The sequence below is a fragment of the Opisthocomus hoazin genome, chromosome 10, assembly GCF_030867145.1.
Source record: "Opisthocomus hoazin isolate bOpiHoa1 chromosome 10, bOpiHoa1.hap1, whole genome shotgun sequence".
NCBI lineage: Eukaryota > Metazoa > Chordata > Aves > Opisthocomiformes > Opisthocomidae > Opisthocomus > Opisthocomus hoazin.
This window is the reverse complement of record NC_134423.1, coordinates 9,782,593-9,802,003: the sequence shown is the minus strand read 5'-3', so window position 1 is coordinate 9,802,003 and position 19,411 is coordinate 9,782,593. Positions and strand designations below refer to the sequence as shown.

The 19,411-nt window shown below is 43.6% G+C and overlaps 1 protein-coding gene across 6 annotated transcripts in view; it reads right to left on the bottom strand.

The window, feature by feature from the left end:
- TLN2 (talin 2) overlaps nucleotides 1-14,909 on the bottom strand; it is a 207,361-nt gene extending 192,452 nt beyond the window's left edge. For 2 of the 6 annotated variants that reach the window (XM_075431462.1, XM_075431467.1), the window contains exon 1: nucleotides 14,283-14,540. The gene's annotated coding sequence lies outside the window, so the exon portion shown is untranslated. Of the gene's footprint in view, nucleotides 1-13,379; nucleotides 13,403-13,981; nucleotides 14,087-14,282; nucleotides 14,541-14,884 lie in introns of those variants that run through there. The other 4 variants (XM_075431464.1, XM_075431463.1, XM_075431466.1 and 1 more) reach the window with 4 other exon arrangements.
- Between the last annotated feature and the right edge of the window lie 4,502 nt (nucleotides 14,910-19,411).

Below are 19,411 nucleotides of genomic sequence, written 5' to 3'. Positions count from 1 at the left end.
TTACTGGAGAATGAGATGTGAAAGAAGAGACAGAGGGATATAAGTTTAATAAAGCTTCAAACTCAAGCCATATGTCAAAATATGCCTGCAAAGTCAGTATTTCAAGTTAAATTTTCAAATCCAAACCTGACATTTGGGTTCAGGAACTCAATTTTCTATGACACAGTTACTTGCCCTTTGCCCATCAAGGTCTCTGCCTTCACCTTTGAAAGAGCAATTGCGTGCCTGTAATGCTTCTGAGAAGAGCAAAACTCAGTCAACCCTATATATGCAACGCAAGGAATAAGCTGTTTCCCCTAGGCTCTTAACTTTGTGTTGTTCACAGCTGAAGTTGAGGACTTCTATTGTAACACGCATAACCACATCACTCCTGCCCATATGGCTACCCAGCTCTGATCTCCTAAACTGCCAGAGACCACAGATTGGCTACATGCTGTGTGAAGAGAATGAAGCGTCAGATGACAGAAGAACTTTGCCTGAAATCATCAAACCCACTTTTCTCTGAGAGGATGCAGAAACCAAAAACGGATGCCAGTAGTTCATTGATACAGGGTATGATACGTCACCATTCTAGGTAAGAGAATGCTACAAAAATAGTTTCAGATTTCTATTCATGTCTAGATACTTCAGTACCTTAAGCACAAAGACTGGTCCTTGTCTCTGACTTACAATGACCATATTAAAGCATTCAAAATCAATACCATGTACTCCTGAGTCTTTCTCTTTATCCTTAAGAAGTCAAACAAATCAAATTACTTCCATTCTTCAAAATAAATGAATACATAGTTCTTTCTGATTATCAACACTAATTAGGTGGATTTATTTTGATGCGTGGGTTGAAATATCAAGAGTAGTCAACTGCCAAGGCCACAGGCTGTATTATTGGCCATTTAGACAGATCCAACACATCTCATATATGCTTATTCTACATAGACGTTCCCTCAGAGCCATTATCTCACCTACACAGATATCCATCGCACATCAAAGGCTTTGACTTGTGCCTCTGTGTACAACTGAAAATTTGTGTTCGGTAGAAGATACCAAGTATACACAACAGAAAGCACAACTTCATCACGTCATTAATAACCTAGATTGTCTTCAAGTGTAATTAATAACTGTCATAAAGCAAGATTATTCTTTTGACACTTTATGGAGGCAGCCCAAACTACTACGTATAAAATGTTTTTGGAGTAACTTATGAAGTGTAATTCAGCTCTACAGCCTCCTCAAAACAAAAACAGAAAACTGTTCTTTACTTGTTCTCTCATAATTACAAAACCTGTGTTTTATGTTTTATATTAACAGTTCTCCACATTGCCTGAAGCACTTTTCTAAGTTGCAAACCTAAACCCATAGGGCCTAGATGTAACCTAGGAAGTCAAACACATTTTCCCTAGTTTTCAGGATCCCAGTGTCACCACGGAGACCTAAACAGTAACTATCTCTATTTTGCATTTCCAGCTTACATGCTTGTTAACAACACCTTAAAAAACACTAAATGCAGTCAAACCAGTTACATAGGTATCACAGAATGACAAGAACTTGAAACAGCAGCTCAGAAGATGCAACCACATAGTTCAGCGTCAGAAGGCATATCAACATTAATACACACTTTACATAGATCTAGAAGTGTGCAAACCTCTTCCTGTCTACACTTGGTTTTATATAAGGCTACACATAAGTTTCTATGTATTTGGAATCATTAAACAGCAGACACTAAAGCAGGACAACACAGCATGCAGTGGGAAAGGAGAGTACATGTGGGAAACCAAGATTTTTTTTCTGATTCAAGGATTTCAAAGCTAAATTACTGAGAAGTTCCTTTTCTCCACTACTTGGTAAGCACTCTTTTGCCCATATATTATTTTCTCTCACATACTCAAGAAACACTGCTCCTTTGTTCAGTTGTAGGAGACAGCTATTGCAAATCCTTCCCCCAAAACAAGCCAAGAACAGATATATAGAAAACACTAGCTACTAGTATACGCAAACTGAAATTAAGGTTTATTATACTCGTAAGTTGCAGCACCCAGCAGACTTTTCTGGAGAATCTCAGAACAGTTTAACAGATCAGCTTATTTTTTAAACTCAAAAATCAGACTCTTCTAAAGTAAATAAATGTTTCAAGTGATTTATTTGTTTATTCATTCCACTTGGAAGATACAGCACTGTATCATTCATTTGCAGTATAACATCTAGGTTAGAGAACCTTAAGCACACTCTGTCTTTATACCCCTTCAGCAGAGACAGCAGCCCCTGTCCACTGTGTACTGGACAGATAATTCAAAGCTTCGTATAAAAAGAAATCTTCCTTGACAAAACAGCTAGTATTATCAAAACCCTTCTAAGGGTATCCTCTTTACACAAAAGATCTCAATATGTAGCTTTAGAGGACCAGACCAATTCATGTGTTCCACAGCAAAAGAGATGGGAAGCTTTTCCATTCTTTGTGCCAAAAGAAAACACTTTCTAAGTAGGTGTATCCAAATATGTAACAGTAAGTAACCTTTACATATCTAGCGACCTAAGCTGCTAACCAGAGCCATCCATGTCTCCTGACACCAGACTCTACTCTGAGGTCAACATCTGATGACGTCTTTGTTCCTACTTTGTTTCTGGGACAAGCAAACAAGTCTTCAGTGGAAACAAAGGGATGCTGCAAATGCACATTTTCAGTCTTCAAAGTTCTGCTCTAGATCCACTCTTCAGTTAATTATTAGTCAGAACTTCCACATGACACTAAAGCTTTTTTGCTGAACACGTTCCTTGTTACAACCCCTTGAATTTCTGGACTATGGGACTTGCACCAACATACTACACACCACTTGAGTTTCATTTCGTTGCTACCCAGGCATCCATTACTGAACCAGAGTATGCCTAACAATAACCCAGATTCACCTGGTTACATTCTTCACCAACCCTCATTATTTTGAATTTTTTCTGCAAATACTTCAGTTTGGCCCCATTTTGCATCAGCTGCATTCTGGAGAACAAGCCGGTATTGTGCAAGCATTCCATAACTCTAAACAATAAGAAATGCTAAACAGAAGCAAAGGCTAGCCTCTGTTCTACTTGCTGCAACTCCTCTATGATGGGTGCAGTCGTTTCACTAGCTCATGGTCACAGACAGACTCACACTGATCGAAATACAAGATTGTCAACCAACACTATCAAAAGACTGATTCCACTCACTACCAACAAGACAGTCATACTCCTTAGGCAAGCTTGATTACACACATACTAGGTTTTCATTAGCTTATTACTTCTAAAGAAGCATTTTGCTATTGCTTAGTTGAATATCCCCTGAATGTTGTCAGAAGAAAGGTTTTCTATTTCTAAGCTACTTGGAGATATCTTAAGTATGAATCGCTTAAATTTCAAATGGGAAATTCCCAACAATCAGAAGTATTTCAAACATCTATAGATTGACCAAGAAGAAAGAAAACAACTGACTTCTATTAAACACAAGAGGCCCAAAAGGAAGACAAATCTCACTTGCACAAGTCTCCAGCATCCCAATTCATTTGTTATGTGTCATGGGAGAGTTAGGTCACTTAGAATAAATGTAAAGGAAAATGTTCCAAATAGAAGAAAGATAAATTGGAGACTCTTCTTAGAGAACAGAATCACAGAATGTTCGGGGTTGGAAGGGACCTCTGTGGGTCATCTAGTCCAACCCTCCTGCCAAAGCAGGGTCACCTACAGTAGGCTGTAGAGGACCTTCTCCAGGTGGGTCTTGAATATCTCCAGAGAAGGAGACTCCACAACCTCCCTGGGCAGCCTGTTCCAGTGCTCCGTCACCCTCAGAGGGAAGAAGTTCTTCCTCATCTTCAGACGAAACTTCCTATGCGTCAGTTTGTGCCCGTTGCCCCTTGTCCTGTCGCTGGGCACCACTGAAAAGTTTGGCCCCATCCTCCTGACACCCACCCTGCAGATATTTATAAGCATTTATAAGGTCCCCTCGTAGCCTTCTCTTCTTCAGGCTGAACAAGCCCAGCTCCCTCAGCCTTTCCTCAATAAGAAAAAAAATATTCTATTAAACACATCAGAAATAAGTGTCAGCACCAAATCCTCACAACTGTTCTGGAAAATCTATTTCTATGAAGAGATGGCTACTTTCCGTATCTGATCATGGTAATACAAAGACTTTCAACAGGTAATAATGCAATTTTGGTTTAAAGAAAGGTACACCTGAAGCAAGAAATTTGAAATAAGTATACAGTCCAGAAAAAAACAATTAGTCAATAGCACACTACTGCAAATCTTCAGTCTTTACAAAGCTTTAACTATGGTTTTAAAAAAAAGACGCTTTTCTCATTTCACTTTTTTATTCTTTTATTTTCTGTCGTCTTTCTACATTTTTTCCTTTGGTTTTAAGAAGGGCCTTGTAAACAACTTTCAAAAAGTAACTGCCTGCTTTATCTTCCCTTTTTACCCAGAGGACTGTTATCTGCAATCCCACCTTGCTTTTGCATCTTCTTCAGCAGCTAAAGTTATAGTTCATTCCTTAAACTCACATGACAGCTACAGAAAGCCGAGCTGCACATGAAGATACACTTATTGGGTGGGTACCAAGACAGTACCAGTGCCTGATAGTAGATGTTTAGCAGGTACTTCAAATTTATCTTTCAGGGAAGATGCCAAAGCCTCAGGCAAGATGAGAACTACATTGTGGCTACTAAAAAAACTGAATAAGAATTGCTGTCCCTTCTCAGAAGTCCCAGACAGAAAGAACCCAGATCAACCAAAACTACAATCTTTTAGGAACGCTTATTTCTAAAAGCTTAACTGGCATGATCTAAGGCCACAATTCACAACAGCATGCTCATAAAAATTTGCATGCTGTCACAACACTCGTGGGTCACATAACTAAATACCATATTTTGAAGTACAAGAATGAGAGGCAAGTGAAGACAAAGAATTCTAACTAGGGAAATGCACACACGGTCTAGGGCCCTCTACAGCTGCAATCTCACCGAAATCATCTCTGAACCTGAAGAGTCTGAAGTGTTATGTTATGTCAGACCCACAGACACGATGACAGATTTTGCTTTTGCTTCAAAATCCATGTGCATCAATCGATCTCCTGCCCCCAGTACACGCTCCTTGTCAGGCACACCATGAGGTAAAATCAACAGTCTAATCAGATCTGACAAAGAATTGGCCAAAAAAATTTGAAATTATGAAGATGACTACTTGAAATACAGATTTACATCTGCTATCATTAACAAACCTCCCCCTAATTGTACATTGTGCCTTGAGATATTAACTAATGACAGCATGAAGCCATCATGATTAGCAAGACATTTAAAAACTAAGCACCCAGAACATGAGGACAAATACCTACAAATTCTTCAACACTGGTTTCAAGTCATGCAATACTCAATATAGTAATTCACTAAAAAAAAAAAAAAAAAAGAAAATCACTGAAATTAATTATAAATCTTCAAAAGCTTCTTTTAAGGTTTCTTACTTAATAGCAAAAGAGACAAAGCCACATACCACCAGGGAAGCACTTGGTCTTCCTGTTGCAGTAAAAAATGGCTGAAATAAAACACGGAAAACAATACTGCATTCCTTTGTCAACAAGTACTGCTGGAAAACACAGAGAAAACAGCCAAAGATTTGAAGAAACAAGTATTAGAACAAATTGTGCAGTGTGGGAGGTTTGCTATACTGTTGGCTGCAAGTACAGATGTTTCTAACACGTGTCAGCTTATGGCATATGCTAGATTGTTCCAATGCGAACTACTTTTTTGCGAGTCACTACAGGAAAGATGTACTAGAGAAGACGCCACATATTCTCAACAGTAAATTATTTCTTTAATAATAGCAACAATGTTTTATGGAAAAACTCTACAAGTGCGATCACTGATGGAGTGGCTGCTTTAACTGGAATAAATAAAAAAAAAGGACTGTAGTGTAAAGCATCACAGACAGAACGACATGTGAAATTCTTTCACTGCGCCATCCATAGGCAAGCTATTGCAGTAAAGTTGGAGCCAGAAGTGCACAAAGTGCTACAGAATGTAATTGATATGGCTAATTTTATAAAAACAAGATCTTTTAATAGTAGAACCTTTACAATACCTTGTAATAAGATTGGGAGTGACCATGAAAATCATATTCCCACTACAAGGTCTGCTGATTATCTTATGACAAAGTGCTTAAAAGAGTTATCAAACTTAAAGCTACATTATGCATTTTTTTTTTCAACAAAGAACTGTTCAAAACTTGCTGATCTTTTCTGTGATGACAAACGGCTGTCAGTAGTATGCTACCTAGAACATATTTAAAAAAAAAAAAGTACTTAAGATATCGCTTCACAGTGAAGCTGATGTTTTAACAGTGAGCGAGAAAGTAATTCTTTTTCCAAAGAATCTACAAAGATTATTTTGAAAACAAATGTTTGGAAATGTTTCCACTGTCAGGTGATTTTGTTGCTGAAAGTGATGTGTCACCCATAACCACCTCTCAGATCTGTAGACTTAAAAGATTTGGAAAGAGAATTTCCTAAGCTGTTTAAAAATCTTCCAAAAGAAGAGTTTCAGGGGGTTTTGAATGCATTTGTTAGAAACAGAAGAATGCAACACCTTCCTGTTAGTTTGGAAGAGCAACTGATTGACATCAGGGAAGATGGAAATTTAATAGATGAATTCCAAGAAAAATTTTTTCATGATTAGTGTATTGGAGAGGAAAATGAGTATCGTGATTTAGTAAGCACAACCACCAATGCACTTCTTCCATTAGGATCTATGTATCTTTGTGAGGTATCTTTTTCAGCTATGACAGCCATCAAAACCAAGTACTGAAATAAACTGAACTTAGAACCAGACTTTTGAATAGTTGTATCAAAGTGCTAAACCAAGTTTTTTAAAAAACAGTGAAGCATATTCAGTCACACAGCTCTCACTTGATTTTTTTTAAATTAGAGCAAAAAAGATTTTGTTAAGAAATAAAACAAATTTTTTAAACAGTGTTACTCATCCTTTCTTAATTTCTGGTTTTTGTATACATTTTATAATGTATATAATACTAGCACAGCAGTATGTGTGTATAATTTATTAAAAAATACACATATTTTGGGGGTGCATGCTCACAGATGTTTTACTGATAAGGGTGCAAGATCAAAAACTCTTTGAAAACCACTGCCTTAAATGACCGGGTAGGCTGGTAATACTATTCCAGAGAAATTAAAGCCATTGCTGTTTGTAATAAGATTCACATGGAACACAGTATTTTGTTTTTAATTTTTAGTTTTCAGCCTAAAGTATTTGCCTTAAAGCTCAGGCAACCATCAAGTGCTGGGATGGATTGGCCTGTACTGCAAACGAGGCAACAGCAAAAAAGTTCTTAGGATAGCAAAAGTGACACTTTCTCCTCCCCCCTCAAAAATACTACCAAGAAATTTGCATACTTGGGCTTTCTAACTGTACTGTGCCACTAGATGGTCACCTACAGAGCATAACTGTTCTCTTCCTCAAGATCATGAGGCTTCAAACGATTATTTTGCATGGTACTAGAAGGCTTTGTGTTGATGCTAGATGGTTTGCTGTGACCACTACATAGGGATTTTTCAAGACTGGACCATTTTCTTTCAGGAACAGCCACACAGCAGTGGTTTAGTATCTCCCCGTAAGTACCTATACATTCTGGAATGAGGTGGATAATTTGAACAAAACAACAGGCAGTGTACAAAAAGATAGGAGAAATACTGAAGGTATCTTAGGTCCTCCAACTACCCACAGCTAGTGCAATGGATACAGGCAGCACCACTAACAGAGTATCTTCCTGCTCCTGGAAAAAGTTCATTTTGTTTAGCCTGGCCTTTACTTTCTTGGCTCTCTAAGGACAGAGGGAATACAGAGCATCACTCACCCAATACAGCACCTGCGAACCCATTTGAACTGACCCCTTACATATCCACATCCTCTACTTACAAAGGCCTCAGACAGGGCTCATCAGACCCACTGCAACCCCCCCTTCTCCCCGTGTCTAGGTTTGTTCTGTACTTAACCCATAGTCTGGTCTGTCCAGTCTCGACAGGCAAAGTTTAGTTAACCACCCTTTCTTCACAGGTTTCAGTCTTCTGTACATTCAGTTACGCTTCTCTTCTCAGTTACTTTTAAGTCTGGTTAGTATCACAGTGCAGCTGAACGGGCAATCCAGCTACATCAGGCTGATCTGGATCTTACAGTTGCAAATGCAGCCACTGATTTTTTTTTTTTTTTTTAAATCAAAAACAAACAAATTTTTTTCAGGGTTGGTACATACTATGAGATCCTGGGTTCTCACTTGGGGTCTGTACATCCTCAGCTGCTGGACATAACATTTCCAAAAAGCATTTTAAACATCAGAGTGATCTCATTTCCCACAGCCTTTGCTTTTTTAAACTGAACTTGCACATTTATCTCTTCCTCCCTGTAACAGTGTCTTTTGTGATACCTTGACCCAGAAGACATGCCACTGCTTGAGCCTGCATTCCGGCTGTGCAGTGGCTCCCACTTGATCCTTTCCCCAGGTTGTTTATATACCTCTTTGCCAACAGAAGACATTTCCTTATACTGCAACAGAAATTAATCTAAGAAATTATTTTTAGTCAAGAATGGGAAAATTACAAAGAACTGCAAAACTTGCAGGCTACAGGGAACTGCAGCATTCAAGTTCAGCTTCCTGATCTCATCTATTCATTTGTAGCCCCATTGCTAAATTTCGACTCTGTCCTGGTATTTCAACATATTCATTGTGTCTAAGCATTATGTGCTTCAGTCCTACACCACCGCCACATTCCTGCCACAGTCTCTCCCATTAGAACACCACAGGTCTCTTCTTCAACAGGGATTATCATTTCTGCCATATATGCATAACCTGCCTTTGCTGCTTCCATTCTCTCTGCCAAGTGCCACCTTGCTGTTTCTTGCTACGGAGCATTTGGCACATTTAAACTGAACAAAGGTAAGAGATACTTGCCATAAACGCCTTTAAAGCTAATTAATGTTTCCACCTTTACAAATTCAAGTCCAACTTTTACTATCAGTAAGTTTTTGAAATTACTTTACGCTCACATATTTATGCTCACATATTTATGTCAACTATACCTGAACATTAAATCACACATTCCAGAAAAATCACAGCTTGCCCACCAGTACATACCACCACTGTAAACAAACCACAGTATAAGCTAGACTTGAGGTAGCTGAAACAAAGGGTTAGTTACCTTACTACAGGTGTCAACTCCCAAGAAAGGTAAGAGAGATTATATGAAAATCATCAAGAACATGTAATAAGAAAAGCATTAAACAACTCCGAAGGCCTTTAAGCTGAAGACAATCCTATCATTTAAGAGGTTCTCACACCACTATGCCAGGCACTTCAGCTAAACACTAAACGCTTTGATATACTATAGTAACAAATCTCTCTACCACAGATGACAAATGAAAACTGTTATTCAACTTGAAACACTAAGTAGCCCATGTAGTACCAGCGATTCTTTAGCATCTCGATTGTTATTTGCTGTGATTGAGAAGAGCGAGAGCCTCCTGCTTATTCCTGGGTTACATGTCACTTTTTCATGGAAATAAGTAATCTTGACCTTATAAAAGCTGCCACATAGAAAGACACAAGGTTAATTTACAACTCACTTCAGTTCACTCTTTCTTCCTGCTGCCCAAACACAGCAAGATGAGCTACCTACTGAGAATGCAAGGAAGGTAGTTTCAAATGCCAGCCTGACCCATCTTGGCAGAAATTCAACTGATTGCTGCCAATTAAAGGGACTGCAAGTAAGGAGTCAGCACTGTAGTACTGCAAAGATATTTTAAGACAAGATTTATTGTTGTATGGTCACCCTCACCTTGTGAGGGTAGTGCTTTTGCTAGCTTTGTGAAGATGCTTGGGTAAAAAGGTGCAGAGGCTTTCAGAATTGAGGGGATGAATCTCTGGGGATGGAATCCCAGCTTGCAACTGGAAGTGGAAAATATCAAAATGTTATCACAATTGCTTCAAGTACAAAGGCTAATTCAAACTCAATTCCAAGATAAGCATGTGTGCACACAACACACCCAGGGAAATAAATGGTTCTCTGACACTACCGTGATATGGGGTTTCAGCAGCACTAGCAGGGACATAAACCTAGAAAAATCACTGTTCACAGTTACGAGTCTGGCATCAAAACTAACCACAGGCTCCTTGCCACCTTCCCATCCCAAAGCGTATCAATCTCACTCCAAAGGCATGTCTTTACTGCACCCAGAGATAAAAGCCCGCAATTCTCTAAACATTGATCAGACCCTGGATTTCAGCATCCTGTAGATCAGCCTAGCACTTCTGCACCTAAGTACCTTCAAGGCAACTGGACATTACTTTTAAGAAGGAACAGGTTTTTTAATCACAACAATAAAAATAAGGCATAAAAAAGCTTAAGACACAACATGACACCCATGATCATAACAATCTACAGAGTTGCAGAAGCCTAGATTATTCTGCTTAACATAGCCTCTGGAACTTGCAAGCCAGGCTACTCAAAAAAACCTCTGCTTTATCATTTGCACCTCCCCCAGCCCTCAAAAGTTCTTCAGTTCAATTTAATTTATACTCTTACAACCACGTATGGTCAAAACCAGAACCACAGAAACAAAAAATCTACATTCCCCTTCAGGTACCAACAGACAAGACTACCTGAAAGTACAATTTCCAGCTATGTACTAGTAACATTTGTCCAACTGACACACTAAAATCCAAAAGTAAACAAATGAAACCTAATACGCAAAATACCGCCTATTAAGACAGCCTTTCCCCATTCGCAACAACACCCAACCATTTTGTTTGCTGTTCTCAATTTGCATCAGCATTCTATTGTTTGCTGAAACATGCATAAGCAGACTTGCCAAAGCTTTTAAAGATTCAAGAGCAAGGGGAAAAAAAAAAAAAGAAGAATTTTTGAAAGCTGCATACAGCTGTGTCTAAACACATTCACACTTCTGTCCTAATTATGGTCTGATGCAAAGGCAGCATCTGGATAAGAACCTCTTGGCAAGAAAAGCTGCATATCTCAAAAAAATCAGGATGCCTACACATTTGGCAGCTTATTGATATCTCTGAGGTTCAGATAGGATTAGGAGCTGAGCATTACTTCAAACGGTGTTCTCAGTACTTTAATGCTAAAATTATGGATTGGAACGAGGCTTCAGCAAATGGAATTGCCCACATTTCATGAGCCTATAACACCAATATTCAACAGCTATCTGACACTACAATGCCACAAGACAGAACAGAGGTGGATGTCTGCACTGTCTAGCTGTGGTGACTAATTAAGTACTGGCATTTTTGGAAGCTGCCTAGACCTTGCATTTGCACCGATTTAATAGATATACTATATAGGTAAGCATATAAGGTGACACGATTCAAATATCATTGCTTCAGAACACCCTCGCTGTGCTGAGTCAAATCTTTATAGAACCAACACCAAATAAGAGAAGGTTTTCACAGCAAAAACTTTAAGTCATCATGAAGATTATGCAGTTCAAACTATGTCACAGCCAGATAGTTCTTTCAAGCCCACTTCTCCCTCTCCAAAATAAAAGACTGTAGTACTGCTTTGTACTAATCAGTTATAAATATAACTATAGATGCATTTTCTAATGTAAGTAGAATTCAGTGATTAGATCAGCTGGCAAATGATGAAAGAAGTCCCAAGTAAAACTGTACAACAAACCAAGCTCAGAGTAAAACTACTTAATCCTTTGCAGTTCAAATACAAGTTCCTCTTTCTCCTAACCAATCTATCCATCATGCATACACCAAAAAACCTCTTGCCCTCTCAGGCACTACTACAGTGCAATGGCAACATTTCAAATCAACTTAAATTAGGCTGTACTACATTCCATTACATGATATCATGCAACAGATGTTACTCTCAGAACACACAGGACAATTATTCAGAGTAAACTGCTATAATTTGAATCGTAAAATGAATCCAACATCAAATTGCTATAGTCTTTATCAAGTTTTATACTGAGTTTCAGAACTTAAATATTGCCCAAGTTTGTCACAGTTAAGCAGATATTCTTATCTTACTTAAGCTCAACCATTTTTCCACCAACAGATAAGCAAGATAAAAATTCCACTCAACCCTTTAGTTCCGCAGTGACCAGTGAGTTAAATGAGACATTATGAAACTCACATGAAACGCACTTCCCAGAGGCAAGAGATTCCACACCCCCCAACCCCCAGCTGTGTGGTAACCCTCAATCTCAAGGCACTGCCTTGAAAAATTCATGTTTCGAAAATCAAAGCAGAAGAGGTAGTTCAGCCAACTTAACTCACAGTTAACTTCGCTAGCAGCTGTACTGTTGGAAGAATGGCCGACCATTATCTCGAACAGATATGAAAGCTTTTCACATGCTACCATTCGTAAGGTATTTATAACTAACACTGGCAGCTTGCACTCATACTTGCAACATGCTGCCATGCACATACGAGCAAGTGATGTTTCCCATAAGCAAGAGCAATCTTAGAAACATGTTGCTTTTTTGCTTTTTAATCATACGGACATTTTTCCATAGCTATTGGCCTCTCTTCGTGATGCAGGACTCCTGACACCATCAAATAACATACTTTCAAACTCAGAACTGGCTTTCTGGTTTGAAACTTACTATGGCTCAAACTCAGCTCTAAAACACAGGTCAGCAAAACAAGCTTTCAAAATATTTGGGGGAAACTGGGCAACTGTTTAATCCAACAGGATTTTTTTTCAATCAACGAACGCCCTCATGATCTTTCTAACTAGACACTGCAGCAGCGCTTTAACACACAAAAAGTAGAGCCTAAATAAACCCAAGCGGCTGGTCAGCAGAACAAAAGCGCTACAGAAGGTGAGCACAAAGACAGCGGAGGCCCCCGTTCCCAGACAGGTGCTCCCACGCAGCGCTGCTGTATTGGGGCCCTCTAGTCACCCCAGGACAAGACCGTGCCCCGCACCTCACCGCCACCCGCGCAAGCAGCATGGAAGCAAGAGAGGCGCCAGGACACGCAGGGGGACCCCAGCCCACAACACGGACAGGCCCTCCGCAAGCACACACCGCCGCGCTCCAAGGGAGGGTTTGCGCTTTGGCACGAAGCCCGGCTGCACCGCGGCGGGTAGCCCAGAGCCGCTGGCCGCTCGCACGCTCCCAGGCCGGCCCGGGGAAGGGGGGGCCGCGGAGCAGCGCGGCTCACCCGCCCACCCCTCCTCGTCTGCGCGGCGCGGAGGCGGGCGCGCCCTTCCCGCCTCTGCGGGACCGGCCCGCGACCCGCTGCCAGCCCGAGCCGCCCCACCGGTCTGCCGGGAAGAAGTGGACATGCACGCGGACAGATGGATACAGACACCCGCGCAACACAACCGTCCTTGGGAGGTCGCCGCTTCGCAACGTGTCGCGAAAATGTTTTTTTCTCCACCGCGGCCGCCGGCTGCGCCCGACGGCGAACAGCTCCGTCCCTCGGGCTCGGTCGCCCCCCCGCCGCGGCCACGCGGAGCTCCCCCAGCTCCCCCCCTGCGAGGGGCCGGGAGGAGCCGGCCGCCCCAGCCCTACGCGGCATAGGGCGGGGATCCCAAAGGACCGCGGCTCCTCTCCTACCCCGGCCCGGCTCCTGGCGAAAGGAAGGTGAGCTGGGGCTGCTCCCCGCTTCCCGGGGCTGAGCCTGCCCGGCGGTGAAGCCCCGATCGGGCCGGGCTCTTGCTGCCCTCCCTGGAACCGGCAACTTGTTGGGCGGGGGAGACTATGCCAGACGCAGCGCGGCTCCCGCTGCGGGACCGGCGACCGCCTGCCTGCCTCCCGCCCGCCTGCCCGGGGCAAGGCAGTGCCTACGCGCGGAACCCAGCGGCAGCGGAGAAGCTCCGCGCCCCTGCCGCTCAGCTCTGCGCGGGGTCCTCCCGGCTCGGCACAGACCAGACGCTCCACGCAACGTGCAGCAGCGGGGCACGGGGGTCCCCGCGGGCTCCTACCGGGAAAGGCGTTACTGCAGCATCGTAAAGCGCCTAAGCCCCGCCGCTCGCTCGCTGCCTTCCTTCCCCCCGCTCCCGCCGGCTCCGCAGCCCCCGCCGCTGCGGACTCCAGGCGCAGACCCCCGCCCGGGAGGGCAGGAAGCGCGTCATCACTCCGAGACCGCTCCACCGCCCTCCGCCCGGCACGGCCCCCTCCGCCGCCGGCAGCCCGGGGCGCCGGCCCGCCCAGAGACCGGCGGGACGAGACCCGCGCCTCAGCTGGCTACGCAGGCCGGGGACGTAGGGCCCCCCCCCTCCTTACCTGGGCGTGAGGGAGCGATGCCTCCGCCGCCCGCGGCCCTCACCGAGGCGATGGGGTAGCGCCGCTCCCGCTCTGCCCGTCCAGGACCGCGGTCGCCGGGGAGACGGCGGCTCCTCAGCGAGGAGGAAGAAGAAGGCGGCCGGGGGAGCCCGGCGTTCCTGCCGCGGGGAGGAAGACGGAGCGGCCAGGCGACCCCCGCGCCCCCGGGCGAGCGCTGCTGAGGGGGCGCGAGGTGCCCGGCCAGCCCCTGAGGCGGCGCGCGCGTGCGGCGTCGCACCTCACGCTACCGCCTCGCGCCGGTCTCCCTGCGGCGACAGGCCGGGGCTCGCGACACGCGCTGAGCCTCGCCCGGGCAGCGCGCGGGGCTGGGGGCTGTCCTCGCGCCCCCAAGGGCCCTCACGCCCCTCGAGCTGCTGCCGCGGGGAAATGGCCGCTGCGCCGGGGGCGGAGCGGGGCAGGGAGCAGCCGTGCCGACGGGAGTCCCTGGCGGGGAGGGTCCGTAACGAGCGGGGCCTCTGCCGGTGCAGCTGTGCGGTAGCCGGGCGGCTGAAATGCCCGGATCCGGGCTCATCTGAGGTGCGACCCTCAGTGAATGCACCCACCTGTCGCCAGATCACGGAGCCGCAACACGCCCTCGAGAGTGATCCTGCTCCAACACGCCGACCCTCGGACGCAGAACTGGCTTGCAAGTGCACCGTGGCACAGTCCGGCACGGCTACGCTCACGTCAGTGCCCTGCTGGGTGAGCGCAATGGCCTGCGGTTGCGATAACGGCCTGGGGTGGCTTACACACAGCGAGCAGCACTGCAGCGTTAGCGTCTGCGGCCCTCACCCGTGCTGGGCCTCGGCGGAGGAACGGGGAGAGTCTGCCCTGGTACCTGGCATGGAGGCCACGCGGGGTTTGCTTCGCAGCCCGCAAGTGCTCAGCAGTACACGTGCTCTATGAATCAGCGACTGTTGTCGTGTTCATTACTAAAGAGATATTATCACCTCTAGCAGCTAGTTTAATCACTATGGTGTTATCAAACAATAACAGAAGCCGTAACAGAAACTATAATGAAAGCATTTCTTGTGTTCTAGAGGTAGTCTTGCAGATGTGTGTCACCTGTGAACAGCCATAACCTTTTGCAAAAAGAGCAGCTTTTTTTCCCCTGGCCTTTTAGTCACCATAAAATAGCTTCCAACAACACTGCTTTTCCCATTCAGCGTACAGCTTAAACTCCCCTCTTACAAAATGTGTAATGATCCCTTCATTCTTCTCTTTGTGCGGTGTTATTCCATTTTCTGGCTGCAATACAGCTTCAAAAGAAGCTTCCTCTACTCTGTCGCTACGCTTCATTGCGCTGGCTTTTTCTGCCTTACAAGCTTCACTTTTGAACCTTTTCCTGGCTCGTGTGTTCTCTCACGCAGTAACATGCAGGGCCACAATCCCCGTCTGTGTTGCTCTTGCCATTTCTGTGCTCTCCTGTCTCATCCCAGTTCACAGGAAGGCTGTTCAATTGTCTGTCCTCCAGACAGCTCTTCTGAAATCTCTTCATTGTGATGTCAGTAAAAATACCGCCCCAATCCCACAGAACAAAACTGTGTTACAATATGGGGTGCAATGGTGAGACCAGGCTCCCCAGTACCATTTCTGTGTCTTGCCACTCACCATACATCTGTGTGTGTGGACATGTCTGCTGTCTCCCTTTGTGCCCAGCTAGTGACTTGCTTTCGGGCACAAACCAGCCTTTTTTGTGCTCTGTTTGCATCATAACCATACAAGGGGGTCTGAGCATGTTCTGAGTTCTGCAGTAATAATCCGTGATAGTACTAATACAATAATAAATGAGATATCCCATCAATCTGCCATTCGAGGATCCAGATTTTGCTATTTCAGTAATGAGAAATAGCCTTATTTTTTCTGCAGTACAGTGGACACAGAACAGAAGTATAGCTTCCTGGTTCCTTTACATCATTTCAGCTCATCAAAATTTGAAGATAGGTGCCTTTCCCTTGAAAAAAAATAGTCACAGCATAGATGAACCTGAAGGCACTTACATGATGTAGTTGCATAATCCAAAACTTCTTTAGCATTTCTTTAGCATTTTTACAGAAGTTTTGACCCTTCATTTCTTTTCTGTTCAGTCTGGTTTCCTGGAGTGTCATTAGACTGATTTTACCAGTCGTAGCTGTGGAATTTGAGATATCAATATCTTCATGGTGTAATAATCTCTTGAGATTAAATCAGACTCCAGGTGCAGTTACCAGCTGTGACAGGTAATGTTTATGATTTGTTATGATTGAGTGGAAAAAATGAGTGGAAGAATGTAACAGTTCTGGACTTTATTTGTATTTACAGAACATTTTAAAATTAAGACATTCTATCGGGCATCTGACTTCACCTCTGAAGTTACATTTTCCTTCCATTCCAGCTCTAACACTTTATCTTCCCATCTCCTAATTACTAAACCCCAGAGCTTTCCGGGTAAGTGTGCTTTGACATACCAAGAGCTACAACTGCCTTATGCGCTTCTGTGAAGTGAAATGGGACTGGCGCGTGAACACCAGGGACATTCTCCAGTGGTTTGCCCGGTGGGACAGTAAGGTTGGGGACATATTTTTTGTGTCCCCAGCTCGGGAGGCAGATGTTAAGCATTCACTTCAAATAGAGGCATGAAACATCTACACAAATTATCTGGAAATGCTGTCTTGTTCATAACCCTCTGTTAATTCTTGTATTGAAATTATTTTAGGACTCTAGCACTTAAAGATGCCTGTGGATGACAGCAATACTGGCGTATTTACTGATGTTTTGGGTGAACTAGAACTTAGTCAAGTGTGCGTGCAAGGGCCTTCAATGAAGTATGCTATAAACAATTTTCTCATCTGTCATTTCAAATCCATTTTAAATCACTGTCTCAAAACAGGTCCATTAAAATGCAGCATAAATCATACCCATGCATGTAAACTAGATTCTGTGTGTGTGTGTGACCAGACGACTTTGATAACTACACTAGAAGGCTTTGAAATATACATTTAAGACACATAGTTATAAAAATAACATTTATAAAGAGTCAAACTTATCCTTGATGAGCAATATTAGGCAGAAATCAGCACCATCGTTATTACTTTAGCGTTAGCAGGTGGTGAAGTTATAATGATACTGATTGCAGTAATGGCCCTTAATTGCCCTGACCAACTTCACCTGGGGCCTCCACCCCCAGGATCTGCCCACAGACCCAGGAGCTCCATGTAAGCTCAGCCCTGGGGCATTAGCTTTCTTGTGAGTTAGGTTATATGGTTGTATGTCTTTAGTTCTTGACTCTGTTGATTGAGACTTTGACCTGTGGATTGAGTTCTTCATCTGTTTTTGAAGCTGCTGGGGTGGCTGCTGGATGGTGTCTGACCTGGTTACCTTCACTAGGTATTGTTCTGGTATGTGGGCTGATGTCCTAGCTGTGCTTTTGATCTGCTTTGTTGATGTGAACTTCTTTAATGATCTGGGTTTTTGGTTAAGCCTGCCTGCTATCCCAACACCTGCTTTGTTATCCTTGCTTGCCTACTGTGGGATGGCTTTTGCTGTGCTGGCTGTGTTATTGCCTGTGGCTCCCAATTTCCTATCCTGTAGGAAGCAGCCAGGCATTGCTGCTCCTTGACAGATACAGGCTAAGGTACCAACTAATTTCTCAAGCTGTTATAGTACTTGCATATTTTGTATTATTCCAACAGTTCTGCTATTGTTTGTGTTCTTACTATAGAAGGAGAACTAATTTTGCTAGGCATTAAGCAAACGTGGAATAAAAGCTCACTACTTGCCCTGAAGAGCTTACTACCTAACTATGCTGTAAAGAACAGCAGGTTGAATGAGACAGATGCGGAATTCAAGTAAAATGTTAGAGGCCAGCATCACGTACTTCTGTTTCCATGCATGAGTAGCCTAAGCTATTGTTTGTTACTTTGAAGTGATATAGGAAAGCTTAAAAGAGGTATGAAGGAGATGAAGTAAATGCTTTCAGAAATACCAGAAAATGTTCTTCATAATGTGCAGGGTGATAATGAATTTTACAGTTGAAAAAATACAGGGCTGAGAGAAATCCAAGAAACTGACTTTCTGCACAATGCCAAGGTGTGTGGGTCCTCAAGGACTGCTGTTTGCTCAACCTCTTTGCTAAAACCATCAGGCCAGCAGATGCTGCAGCATCTCTATGTAGCTGGTTCTGATGTCCCACCAGGCTTACTAGGAAGTTTCTTTGAGGTTCTAGTCCAGATTTGTGGTGCTAATTCAAATGATTTCATATTGTACTGCTGTCTTTGGTCATGGTAAGTAAATGGATCATGATTCTGACTTTATTTGTTGAAATTATAACTTCATAATTGGAAGAATTGATTTTTGTCTTCTGCTTGACTAATGCCTATTTAGATGTTCCTGGAAAGATTACTAATTTCTCTGGGATTCCTGCATTCTCCTCTGGACCATTGTGACTTTATGCATGCCTTGCAAAATCTGGTGCAGCCTGCTGTATTAGCTTTTTAGCTTTCATTTGTGAATCCAGTTGGCCCTCTAGATAACTTCTGTTATCTTGATACTGTGCTGAGTATTTTCTGGTTGGTGTTTGTACACAGGCTTTTTTTTTCCTCTTTAAACCTCTACTAAATGAGTTTCTTGACATTGGGCCAGTTCTTCAGTTTGCTCTGATCATTCTGGGTTCTCAAAACTCCCTTCGAGGAGTACTCGCAGGTGTTTCAAACTGCAGAGGTTACCTCTGCTAGTTTGAAGAATGCACAAAGCCTGTCTCTCTGATACCGTAGTGCCTGGTATTGTGGGCAGTCCGTGGTCTTTACAAAGACTGCTTCAGTATCTCTGTTACCTTGGGTTGCGCTGCTGCCATTTGACTTTATCTGAGTCACGACCTTCTCCCTGCCTTCCTTGGGCCATGTCCTAAAACTTGCCTGAGCTGAGAGGCAGTGGCAGCAAAAGGCCTTTGCGCTATAGGTGGAAAAGCTGTAGAGGAAGGGGAGTGGTTCTGATTTTCTTCCCCATTATTCACCCCCATGCGTACATGTGCGGTATCCACCAGTGGGTGTAGGATAGCATACACCACATCTTGTGTTAAACATCTTCAGAGAAGATCCTAAACATGCAAGACG